At 48.9% G+C, this 13,131-nt stretch overlaps 1 pseudogene; it reads left to right on the forward strand.

The window, feature by feature from the left end:
• Window positions 1-13,131, forward strand: part of LOC109760255 (uncharacterized acetyltransferase At3g50280-like) — a 210,825-nt pseudogene that overhangs the window by 151,967 nt on the left and 45,727 nt on the right.

Consider the following 13,131-nt stretch of genomic DNA (forward strand, 5'->3'; position numbering starts at 1 on the left):
CCATGCTGGCTGCGGCTCGAAACAGACGCGAGGCCGGGACAGTCTGGCGACCGCGGCTGAGGAGGAACGAGGCGACGAAAACCAGGTGCGACGGAGACGGCGGCGGTGCGTAACGATAAGGCCGGCTCAATGGGACAGGCAGTCTTCGAAGCACGGACAACAGAGGAGTATGTGGAGCGGTGCTTTGATCCATGTCACATATAGCTAATCATCAATTTCTTTACTAATCTTTCCAAACAATATCCGATCCATAGTCTGGCTCGATTGGGACTTTGGCTTTTTGCGTTTTGGCGACTTGCTTCCATCAGATTCGTCACATCAACGTTTACACAAGGCGGCGACTCTAACCGTGTTGGTTCTTTTGCGAGTTACAGATCAAGACTTGACCCGGAAAGTTGCGAACATCTTGATCCCTGAGAGAAATCCCTCCATGAACTCATCACCACCGTGCGCCGAGCCCCACGGTGGGCGCCAACTGTCGTGGAATTGTCACGGCAGATGTCCTAGTGTCAGGACTTAGTCGCGAGGCCAACGCATCTATGTGGTAGCTTGAGAGGGGTTGAGCGGAATCGAGAGACGCAACACAAGACAAGGATTTAGATAGCTTCGGGCCCCGGGAAACATCATCCGGTAATAACCCTACATGCTGTTTGAGGCTAGGTCTCATTATCATCACGGGAGAGTCGCCGGCTCCGGCTCTCGGTGTTTAGCCCTAGAGATTATTTCTTGTTCCCTGTCCCTCTTTGGGGTGCCCTACCCCTCCTTATATAAGTTAGAGGGGCGGGTTACATGTGGAGTCCTAGTAGGACTAGGACTAGTCTATCTTCTCTTACAAGTTAATTACAAGTCCGGGTCTTGCTTCCTCGTAAAGGAAATATTCGTCATCCCTTTCTTCTTAAGCCGGTCCATCTAAACGTGACCCGGCCTTCTGGGCCTTGGGCCTTGTCTTCTATCTGACCCGCCATCGGGGCCATCCATGAGTCGTCTGGTTCATGAGTTGTCTGACCAATGAGCCGCCAGACCCATGAGTCGCTAGTCCTCCGCCGGGTCATCAGCGAAATGCCAAGTCCGGCCGGGTCATACTTCCGGCCGGGTCATACCGCGGGGTATATCCCCGACAAATTCCATTAAGCCAGATCCAAGCATCCTCACACTCATTTCTCAAATCATTCATAGCAATATTAAACTTATGTTCATTGTAAGCATAACTGGCATTATCCATGCATTTCTTTAGATCTTCCCCCCTAAAACCAGCATTCTGGAAATTTGCATACAAGTGTCTAAGACAATGTCTCTAGTTGCAGTTTGGAAATACTCTATTCACTGCATTTAGTAACCCCTGTTGAAATTACACAGCAAACTAAGCTACTGACTACATAGGAACCTCAACACCATACTTATCCTGGTAGGCATCAATCAGAGTTTGTATAGCAAAAGTCTTTTCACCTTTGATCACAACAGCAACAATGTAGAACTGACAGTGCTCATTTTTGCAACATGCAATGATCCTTTGGTCAGAGTTTCTATGATATCTGAAATCTCTTGACTGTGAAATGTGCAAGCTCAATAGAGCATCTCTGAATTGCTGCTGATTTGTGAAGCACATGTACTTACATAATTGCTGGTGTGGGTGCTCCATTTTGTCATTGAACCATATCCTAGGTTTTCTTTTCTGTGCCCTACTCTTCTTGCATTTCTTTAGGACAAATTGCAGTGGCTCATGCCCATCATCTTCACTATCCAGCAGCCAACTAGTTTCTTCTTCATCTGATGAAGGAGTGAAATCTGGCTTCACCTCCTATAAAACACTAGAATGTGTTCTAGTGGTGGGGCACCTCCTAATTGCAGCTTATGCCTCTTCTTTGGAGGTTCTACCTGCAACTGTTGAGCTACCTCCACATTCACACTCTCCTCCCTCTCTTCATCCCCCTCTCTTCCTCCTCCCTCTCATCCATCTCAAACAGATCCTCAACCTCAGTGCCACCCTCATAATGCAGTTGTTCCTCCTCTTCTAACTCAGCATCTGAATATTCATCTTCATCACCTGCTAGTTGTTCCTCGTCTGCTTGTCTCTTTCCATCTATTATCTCTGTGTCTTGAGAAATCCTGTACATCTCCATGTAGTTGTCACTGTCATATGCCCCTTCTGAATTATCACTAATGTAATATCCCTCCTCCAACAAAACTTCATCCTCCATCACAGCTTTCAGCTTTTGTTTACCTAGGTTTTTGCTCTCATGTGTGCAAAAACCACTAGCTTCAACATTGGTACTGTTGCTGCACTGACTATGAGAAACAACCCCTTGGTCATCAACAGCAAGCACTGAGATCATACACAACTGGTGGTGCATAAATATAGCATTTCTCTGACTTGCAGCACTGTCAGTGGTTGTTGCTCTAACTAACAGGTTCAGAACTAAAGTATGCTCATGCTGCTTCTTAAGTTGCTGCAATTTAATGCTTGTTTCAATCAAGTCTAGGCCATGCTCTCTCTGCTCTCCTATGCATGTGTTCTCCATGTGATACAATTCATTAGAGAATGTAAATCCTTGTGTATGCAATAGTGCATACAGATTCAGAAAAGTGACATCAAAACTGCATGTCTTCCTATCCAAATTATGTAGGGCATAAAAGTGAATCCTAACATCCCAGATAGCATCATCCACACTACAAGTGGCAGCAAATTTGGACATTTTCAGTAACACTAACCCTAGCCCCAAATTGGAAGAAAGAAGAGAGGAGAGGGAGGAGGACTTAAAGCACTCCACCACATCCATGGGTCCAGTGATGGCTCGTGAAAGGGTTGGCGACCCAAATCTCTGCCATCCGCAGGTGCTGCTCCATGGTCAGCGGGGCCTCCTCCATTTCTTCCTCGCCGCTCGAGTAGTACGACGAACTGTCAACGTCGCCCTCGGCCAATCCTGGGTACGCATCGGCCCCGAGGCCAGGAAGATCTCTTTACCCGCCCACACCGCCACCGCAGCTCGAGCCGCCGCCTACATCGCCGCCGTCCGGATTCGCCGTCGGCATTGCTAGAGAGGAGCACGGGGAGGAGAGGGAGAGGGGAACGAGAGTTAGGGTTCGAACCGGCGTCTCGGTTCGACCTAGCCCGTTAGGTCGGACTCGTCCGAGTCACCGACCCGTCCACGCGCCGATTCGGCTAGCGTGTCGCCTGCCATGTGGGCCCGACCTGTCGGATACGCGGTCAATATGCATTTATACGCTCCTTAGCCCGTTATGCACCACTTAGGCCCTGAGTTGGTACTGAATTGTGAAACTTTTGAGTAGTGGTACCAATCCGTGAGTAGGTGCGGAAGTGTGTTACCAACATGCAATTAACTCCAAAAATACGGTTGCGGCGGCGAGGCAAGGGCGGCGGCTTGGCCGCAAGGGGCGCATGCGGATGCGTGTGTGGATGTTGTGCGGAGCTGGCCTGGCGAGGACGTCTCCAATGGACGTGGCGCCGATCTGGCATCATGTCGAGTCCTGGTGTGTTGCTGAAGTGCGGCCTTGTCGTGCGGGGTTGTTGGATCTGATTTCAACGAACGTGGTAGCACCACGTCTGGTGTAGAGCCATGACCGGGAACCATGGTGGTTCGCGGCCTCGGGCGGCGCACCTCCGTTCCTTGTCGACATGGTGCTCGACAGGATGTGGTAGTCGTGTTGCGGCCGGTGTCTCTCCTCTTGGTCGTTAATGGATCCGGCAGTTTGTGCTGGTGATTGCCCATTGGTGTTCCCTGCGAGGTGCGGTTGACTGTGGCGGTGACATCAACGATCTGTTCGTCAGCGGGTAGGTTCGTTGGTGGTGGTGGTGGCGTGCTTGGTGGACTTGCCGACGCGGATACGGATTGGGTGTGTCGGGAGCTTGGATGAAGACCTTGTCTCGGCCTTGGGCCTGTGACCGGCGATGGTGGCGGCTGCAGGCGTTGTAGACCTTCTTCGAGGCATCGCTGCTTTGCTGCCACACCCTTACCGCGTGGATCCGGCTCCGGGGAAAACCCTAACTCTTGTGTGATCGGATGTTGTCGGCGCTATGGCGTCGTTTCCCCTCTCGAGGGCTTCATCTTTGGAGCTGAGCATCGGCAAGTGGGACTAGTGAAAGGCGTCGGTGTTGGGGTTGAGGCTTCTGTGGCAACGATGGTGGAGGCGGGGAAGTCGGAGGCATGGCAATGGTTGAGGTAGTCGGCTCTTCTCCGACGTGTTCGTGGGATTATGTTGGGTTGTACGGTAATCAAACATCCATGAGTGAAGAACCGTAAAAAACACCAACATCAAAAACACAATCGATGATGCATACGAAATCCGTTATCGATGAACTTGAGCTTGTAATGAGGATGACCACAAGCTCCAAAACTCACAGGGAGAAAAGCCAAACAAGAAGCTAGAAAGATGATACAAACGATGCAATGGTTTGAGCTCTCTATGACTGATATGATCAAGCTACTCACTCGAGGGACCCCCTTGATAGTATGGTAATCAAATATATAACCTGGCTTCCAAACTAACACCATGAGACCGGTAAAATAGAAAACCTATTAAGGTCAAACCTTTAACTTCCACGTAGTCCACTTGAGCTAGAAGAAGATGATCTTGTCCTACTCAAATTGGACCACATTTCTTGATTGAGCTGGCTCGATGAAGACTAGTATATTGCTCCCCATAGTCCACTATGGGTGAGCCTCTCTTCGGCACATCTTCACAAGTCCATTGTCACAAGAATAGACGGAAACCTTCAAGCATATGATTTCTTCATGATCCTCCTCTCGAACTTGCACAACACCATTACCGCGGTGGTTGTCATCGCCGTCGTCGCATTTGCCATACCAGCCGTAACATCTGGGGTACCAGAGGATTGGACCCGAGCGAGACCCTCGTAGGGGAGTGAGAATCCCCACCTAGGCCAAAGCCGATGTGCCTGCACCCGTAGACCCCATCCGGTCGCCGCCGCCATAGAACTGCTAGGCATTGCAGGCATAGGAACGAACACGGAGGGTGGTCGATGTCTGCAGATTTAGCACCGACACCATGGTCGGGTGGAGAAGGGGGTTGGATTCCACACCAGTAAAGCGGCATATGAAACCGTCGGTTTCATTTTCAAAGTTCCAAGAGGATTTGAGCACACTGTTGGGATCAATCACTGATTGTTGCCCAGACTCTTAAGGCACTGGATATCTTGTTCAGAACCAAAACACAACGATGAGCTGCTCAAGAGGAGAAACAAAAGGAGGAACCAGGTACCCTCAGCCATCGCTCTGCCGGGCCAAAAGCAGCAACTTGACAATTCCAACGCCAGCGCCACCGTACCCGACCAAAACAACTGTAAGAAAACTTATAAACTCGGATTCAAATAAACAAGACCAGTTGATGCAGCCAAAGCAACCTTCGGAAAGGCAAATAATAAGACATGGAGAGTGGTTTTTCTACACCTTAGCTCGGTGCACCCACGCAAGAAAACATAGCAAAATATTTCAAAAAATTCTGAAACTTTGTGAGCCTGATTATCAACAAATATTTATGGGTGCTTGCAAAGTTTTGTGGTCAAATAACATTCGATGAGCTCTATAAGACAAAATCAATGAAAATTAGTCAAAAGCACGGCACTATGAATAACAAACAACGTACGGGTAAATCATAACCCGGACAAGGGCCGACGGGGACGGATATCAAAACCATGGCACTATGAATAACAAACAATGTACGGGTAAGATAAATATACAAGTAACTATATATCTAAATCACAAAAACATGATTTTTTATATAAAAAAGATAAGAACAAGAGGCTCACCCCACAAGGTGGTGCCGGCGACAGGATGGTGCGGACGATCGACAGTGGTTAGGACGGAGACGGAAAGGCACTAAGTAAACCACACCTACATATGCAAACTAAGAGTTATTTTGAGCTCAAATTGCATATAAATCAAATAAACTACCACATATAATTCCTCCCAAATTACTAAAACCCACAAATTAATCACTATATAAAGCATTGCAAGAGCTAATCTAGCAATGAGAGATGAAAGGACAAAGTTGCTTACCTTTGTGATCACTTGAATGGATGGGGGCCTTCAAATCTTGACAAAATTTGGGCAAAATGTGTGATGAGCTCGAGGTAGAGGGGAAGAACAGAGAGGAGAGAGGAAAGGGGAAAAACAAAGCGAGCTCGATCGCGGGTGGACGAAGGGTTTATATAGGACGACCTTTAGTACCGGTTCGTGGTACTAAAGGTGCTGGAGGGGCCCCAGACTGACAACATCCTGTCACCACTCTCTTTAGCACCGGTTCGTGGCACGAACCGCTGCTAAAAGTTTGGCACGAACTGATACTAATGAGAGTGGCCCGCCTAGCCGTTGGAACCGGCACTAATGGTCACACTAGTGCCAGCTCAAATACAAACCGGGACTAATGAGCTGAACATTAGGCCCTTTTTCTACTAGTGAGAACACCTACATCTCTGACGTGATGGGCATGTCACGACGACAAGAGCTTTATCCCGAAGATCGGAATGCAGGTCAGAGGCTAGCCTATCTCGCTCATGACCTTCGCTGGTGAGCGTGTTCGTCTTTCTCTCGGTGCTCGATGCGTGCGTGTAATGAGAGGAGTGTTGTGCTGGTAAAAAATAAAACAAAAGTTGAACAAAAAGCCCAGTGCTAATGTATAGCACGTGCCAACCCGGGGGATGCAATTGCGGTATTTCTCTTACGACTGTGCCCTCATAGGGGATCTTTTATCTGCATTGTTTTGGTCCGTGCGCACTTATTGGTGCTGGGTCACGGATGGGCTCGGAGGCCTTCTTTTCGTCTGTGTGCATTTTTTGGTGTTGGGTCACGGGTTGGGCTCAGTGGCCTCTTTTATTTGTGCTCTTTGGCATCTTTCGTAGCTGACAGCCGTGCATAATCCCCATGTTGGCGATGTAGTAGATAGAGTCCGTCTAATAAACCCGTCACGTGTCAATTAGACTTCCGGTACAGTACTAAAAGTAGCGATTCCATTCGGGCGTCCCTAAAAAACTCGAATATGGCCCAACTTAGCCCGTTTTAGGCCGCCAAGGCCCGTTCGGCCGTTCCCCTTCCACTCTCAATCTCATCTCGCCGCCGCAAGTTCCTCTTCTGCATGAAAAGAAGGCCGTGGTCCGTCCAGGGCTGCGCCGCTGCGGGTCTCCGTCACCGTCGGCAGTTGCAGCGTCAGTCCGCCAGCCGCCAGGCTGAAGGCGATGCCATCCAATTCATCCGTCGCCATCGGCAGTTGAAGCCTGGCCAAGGAGATCGGAGGGGCGGCGGTCATCTCGTCGGGGACCGTTGACAAGTGCTCCAACAGGTCGGTGTCCTAAGTATCCCGTCCGCCTTGGCGTAAGACATCTCGTGACGCTTAAAGCCATAAGGCAAGTAGCAACCACATAACAATTCGCAACACAACACCAACCAGACCCCAACCACGGGTCAAACAAAAGGAAGACAGTCGGGTAGATGGCTCCCACGCCAGTACACGACACGCAGGCCGGATAAGAAAAGCCCAAACTAAACTAGTCTGCCGAACCCAAAAAAACATCTAAGCTTCCTGCTCTTGTCTGCATAAATGAGAAGCCGAAGCCCGAACTTTGGAGATCAACACAGAGAGCGCTTCCTGGTCGTCGACCTTAGTCAATGATTTCCACTGCTGCAAGAGAGCACACGATTTAAATAAGCAATTAGCAGGTTTAGCCGGAAAAAATATGCTCAATAGTGAATTTGTTCCTAGTCGTCCAGAGGGACCAGCACAGAGCGCCCAAGCCCACCCAAAAGATACGCCTGGACACGCCAGACAAGTTACTTGCCAAGCTACGCAGCTCAGCAAAGGAGGCAGGGGCCCAAGGAACGAGAAGCCATTCTCTCACGCAACTCCAAATGAGCTTAGCCAGGACACAGCGGAAGAAAATATGCTCCGCATCCTCCAAGGCACCACACAAAGCACACAATTGGGAACCCGACCCATTTCTCTTACGAATCTGATCAGCCGAAGGCAACCGGCCTCTAAAGGCTTGCCATGAGAAAATCTTAATCTTAGGAGGAATCCGGGCCTTCCAAATCTGGGAGAAACGATTAGTACGAGTGCCACCAACAAGCTTAGAATACAACGACTTAACAAAAAAGCGTCCAGAGGCAGAAAGCGGCCAAATCACCGAATCCGTGTTCGTCGAGAGCGTGGGGAAGAAGGCAGTAAGGCGTTGCCAGTCTTCAAACTCTTCAGGCGACAAAGATCGATGAAAGGCCAAGTTCCACCCATGGGAAGCCAACTCCGCAATAGAAATATTCGGGTCCGGGCAATAGGAAAATAAGGTGGGGAAGGTCACAGAGAGGGGTGAGTCTCCACACCACCAGTCAAGCCAAAACTTAATTGAGGAACCATCCCCAACTACAAACTTAACAAAAGATTGGAATATAGGTCTAAGTTTAACCAAGGATTTCCAAAACTGAGAACCACCATGAGAGTTAGCAAACATCGAGCTAGAGGAGGGGAAATATTTAGCCTTAAGAATAGACAGCCAAAGGGGCTGGTCCTCAGCACTCATAATCTTCCACCACAATTTGATCAGCAAACATTGGTTCATGATGGAAGTATTAATAATCCCCAAACCCCCAAGGTTTTTGGGCCTACACATCAGCTTCCATTTAACAAAACGATATTTGCGACGGTCATCAGCAGCATTCCAGTAGAACGCCCCATGGTGTTTGTCAAAACCAGCATGTGTCCCACCCGAAAGTAGGTAGAAGCCCGTCAAGAACATGGGAAGGGAAGACAGACAAGCATTGATCAAAGCCACTTTTCCCGCATTGGTATTATACCTCCCACGCCAAGGAAGGACCCTGTTTCTCACCTTGGTTACCACCGGGGCAAATTCTTTCGCATGAAGCACGTCCGGGGATATGGGAAGGCCCAAATATTTGAACGGAAAAGATCCTAACTTACAGTTAAGAAGATGTGCCACTTGCAAAGCTTCAGACTCGTCCACACCAGTAACGATAACTTTGCTCTTAGCAAAGTTGATCTTAAGGCCCGACATTGCTTTGAAACAGTGGAGAATGAATTTGAGATTGGCGAGGCAGGAATCATTCAGCTCAACCATAATGATGGTGTCATCTGCATATTGAAGGTGGGTCACCCCTTCGGGGATAAGATTAGAACTGACCGGAGTGATGGGCCCATGAGAGGCTGCCCTAGAAAGCAAACGGGACAAGTCATCCGCTACGAAGTTGAACAAAATGGGCGAGGCAGGATCACCTTGCCGTAGGCCCCTACCATTGGCAAAAAACTTACTAACCTGACCATTAACAGAGATGGCAGTATGGCCTCCCGAGACTAGCTGCATGATTCTATGAACAAAGTGCCCCTCAAACCCTTTAGCCAACAAAACCCTTCGCAAAAAAGGCCAGCTCACCGAGTCATAAGCTTTCTCAAAATCGAGCTTAAGAATCACGACTTTAGACTTACGAATCTTAAGGTCATGCACAGTTTCATGTAAGCACAGAACCCCATCCAAGATGAAACGACCTTTAATAAAGGCTGATTGGAAAGGACTAATGGTACGATGAGCAATGGGAGAGAGGCGCGTGGCAAGCCCTTTGGCAGGAAATTTGGCGAAATTATTGATGAGGGCAATAGGTCTAAACTGCGAGATCAAGTCAGCTCCTTTGACTTTAGGAATGAGAGAAATGATAGCGTAATTAAGTCGAGAAATATCCACCGTCCCCAACCAGAAACCTTGGATGATCTTACAGACGAGAGCCCGCAACTGCGGCCAGAATTTCTTAAAAAAGGGAATCGAAAAGCCATCTGGCCCAGAGGCAGCGTTCGGATTAGCCGAACTGATCACCTTCCAAATCTCCTCGTCTGATAAAGGAACCATCAATTCCATGTTTTCATCAGGAAAATTCTTACTACCCGCGTCCCAGAAGTTAGAGGAGAAGGAAAGCCCAGGATCCGGCTTGGAGCCGAGGAGGTTGGAGTAGAACCCCACAATGTGATTCAAAATGAGAGACTAGTCCGAGGTCCTGACGCCATCAATAATAAGACTATCAATAAAACATCTCCGGCGTCTACCCTTGGCGATCGCAAAAAAATAAGCCGTCATAGCATCACCCTTCAAGGTCCAGTTAAGGGATTCGCGTTGATGCCAATAGACTTCCGACTGCTGATGCAACAGCATCAATGCGTCTTCCACGGAGTAGCGGGTGGCCCATTGAGAAGCAGAGAGCCCAGAGAGGTCCGCAGAGTGGTCCAGATCCCAGAGTTGGGATTCGAGGGCCTTTTTCTCCCTACGCTGATCGGCGGTCCTGTTGCGAGACCATCCCCTTAAGAATTTACGTAACTCATAAGACACCTTATGCCAGTCATCCCCTTAAGAAAGCTCTTTTCTGCCACCACAGACAGCTCAAAAGGGAAAAAGATTCCTTGAACGTTTCAACAAGCCCTAAAATGTCAATGTGCTCGCCACACACCAAATCATGAATCTGGTTCGACGCCCCCTAGCGCCGAAACCTCTTACATTCCAGAAAAGAGCTTTCATTTATAGGAAAGGTTCTTAATACGGAGGCTCGATCTGCACGGGGCCAAACAAGGTTTAGAACGCTTGGACTGACCTCTCTTCCCTTGAGTGGGAGGTGGAGGCGACTGGCCACAACCATTTGTCACTCCAGCCTCCCCAGACTGCCCCTTGGCCTCAGCAGGCCCCGCAACGGCCGGGACCTCCATGGCCTTGGCAATAGCTGCCTGGGCAACCTCATTTGCCCTAATGACCAAAAGAAGACGAGAGGGAGAGCCCATCCCCGGTTCAACAGACACCCCAACGTCGGACATAATATGAAGCAGATGATCATCCGAAAGCGCAGGCAAAACCAGGCAAATAGGGGAAGCAGGGAGAGGGGAATGGACAAGTTTACCTGAAGCCGGAAGATCCCTGGCCGCAGCGCGCCTCTCAGCCCTCACCGCCACCGACACGCCAGAGTCACGCACGCGCCGGCCCTTGCGCGCCATGGACGCGGGAGAGCGCAGCACCGGAGAGCACCGCACAGGCGATGCCGGACCCAGACTAGATCCCGAAGCAGACACCATGTCCTTGTGCAGACGACGAGCCAGACCCGCCATGATACGTCTCCAACGTATCTATAATTTTTGATTGCTTCATGCTATATTATATTCCATCTTGGATGTTTAATGGGCTTTACTATGCACTTTTATATTATTTTTCGGACTAACTTATTAACCCAGAGCCCAGTGCCAGTTTCTGTTTTTTCCCTTGTTTCAGTGTTCCGCAGAAAAGGAATATCAAACGGAGTCCAAACGGAATGAAACCTTCGGGAAAGTTATTTTTGGAACGGAAGCAATCCAGGGGACTTGGAGTGCATGTCAGGGAATCAACGAGGAAGGCACGAGGCAGGGGGGCGCGCCCACCCCCCCGGGCACGCCCTCCACCCTCGTGGGCCCCTCGTGGCTCCCCTGACGTATTTCTTCCTCCTATATATACCAATATACCCTAAAACCTTCGGGGAACAGAATAGATCGGGAGTTCCGCCGCCGCAAGCCTCTGTAGCCACCAAAAACCAATCAGGACCCTATTCCGGCACCCTGCCGGAGGGAGGGGTCCCTCACCGGTGGCCATCTTCATCATCCCGGCGCTCTCCATGACAAGGAGGGAGTAGTTCACCCTCGGGGCTGAGGGTATGTACCAGTAGTTATGTGTTTGATCTCTCTCTTGTGTTCTTGATTCGGCACGATCTTGATGTATCGCGAGCTTTGTTGTTATAGTTGGACCTTATGATGTTTCTCCCCCTCTACTCTCTTGTAATGGATTGAGTTTTCCCTTTGAAGTTATCTTATCGGATTGAGTCTTTAATGATTTGAGAACACTTGATGTATGTCTTGCGTGGGAAAACCGTGGTGACAATGGGTTATTCTATTGATTCACTTGATGTATGTTTTGGTGATCAACTTGCGGGTTCCGCCCATGAACCTATGCATAGGGGTTGGCACACGTTTTCATCTTGACTCTCCGGTAGAAACTTTGGGGCACTCTTTGAGGCTCTATGTGTTGGTTGAATAGATGAATCTGAGATTGTGTGATGCATATCATATAATCATACCCACGGATACTTGAGGTGACATTGGAGTATCTAGGTGACATTAGGGTTTTGGTTGATGTGTGTCTTAAGGTGTTATTTTACTACGAACTATAGGGCTGTTTGTGACACTTATAGGAATAGCCCAATGGATTGATCGGAAAGAATAACTTTGAGGTGGTTTCGTACCCTACCATAATCTCTTCGTTTGTTCTCCGCTATTAGTGACTTTGGAGTGACTCTTTGTTGCATGTTGAGGGATAGTTATATGATCCAATTATGTTATTATTGTTGAGAGAACTTGCACTAGTGAAAGTATGAACCCTAGGCCTTGTTTCCTAGCATTGCAATACCGTTTGTGCTCACTTTTATCATTAGTTACCTTGTTGTTTTTATATTTTTAGATTACGAAAACCTATATCTACCATCCATATTGCACTTGTATCACCATCTCTTCGCCGAACTAGTGCACCTATACAATTTACCATTGTATTGGGTGTGTTGGGGAAACAAGAGACTCTTTGTTATTTGGTTGCAGGGTTGCTTGAGAGAGACCATCTTCATCCTACGCCTCCCACGGATTGATAAACCTTAGGTCATCCACTTGAGGGAAATTTGCTACTGTCCTACAAACCTCTGCACTTGGAGGCCCAACAACATCTACAAGAAGAAGGTTGCGTAGTAGACATCACGCCACAGATTGCTTGGAGCCAGAAGATGCCCTACTCTTAGCAGAGAATTTCCGAACCGATGACTTCTTCTTAGATGTGGGACCAGTGGATCGCGGGGGAGGAGGCAGGAAGATCTTCAATCCCAGAGAAGGAAGGAGACTGCGGACGAGCAGGCACGTTGGAGCAAACACCAGAGAAGGGCATACCCTTGCTAGCAACATTCACACGAGGAGCCACATAATCCTTCTGAGGATTATCAACCGGTGCATTGGCCTTGTACAACTCCTGTTCCTCCAGATCCATTCCATCCCATTCAGACTGCGTAAAACGAGGGTCTATGCCACCACTCGGGTTGTGCCCACCAGCCAAAC

The sequence above is a fragment of the Aegilops tauschii genome, chromosome 3 (genome assembly GCF_002575655.3).
Source record: "Aegilops tauschii subsp. strangulata cultivar AL8/78 chromosome 3, Aet v6.0, whole genome shotgun sequence".
In the NCBI taxonomy this organism is placed as follows: Eukaryota; Viridiplantae; Streptophyta; class Magnoliopsida; order Poales; family Poaceae; genus Aegilops; species Aegilops tauschii.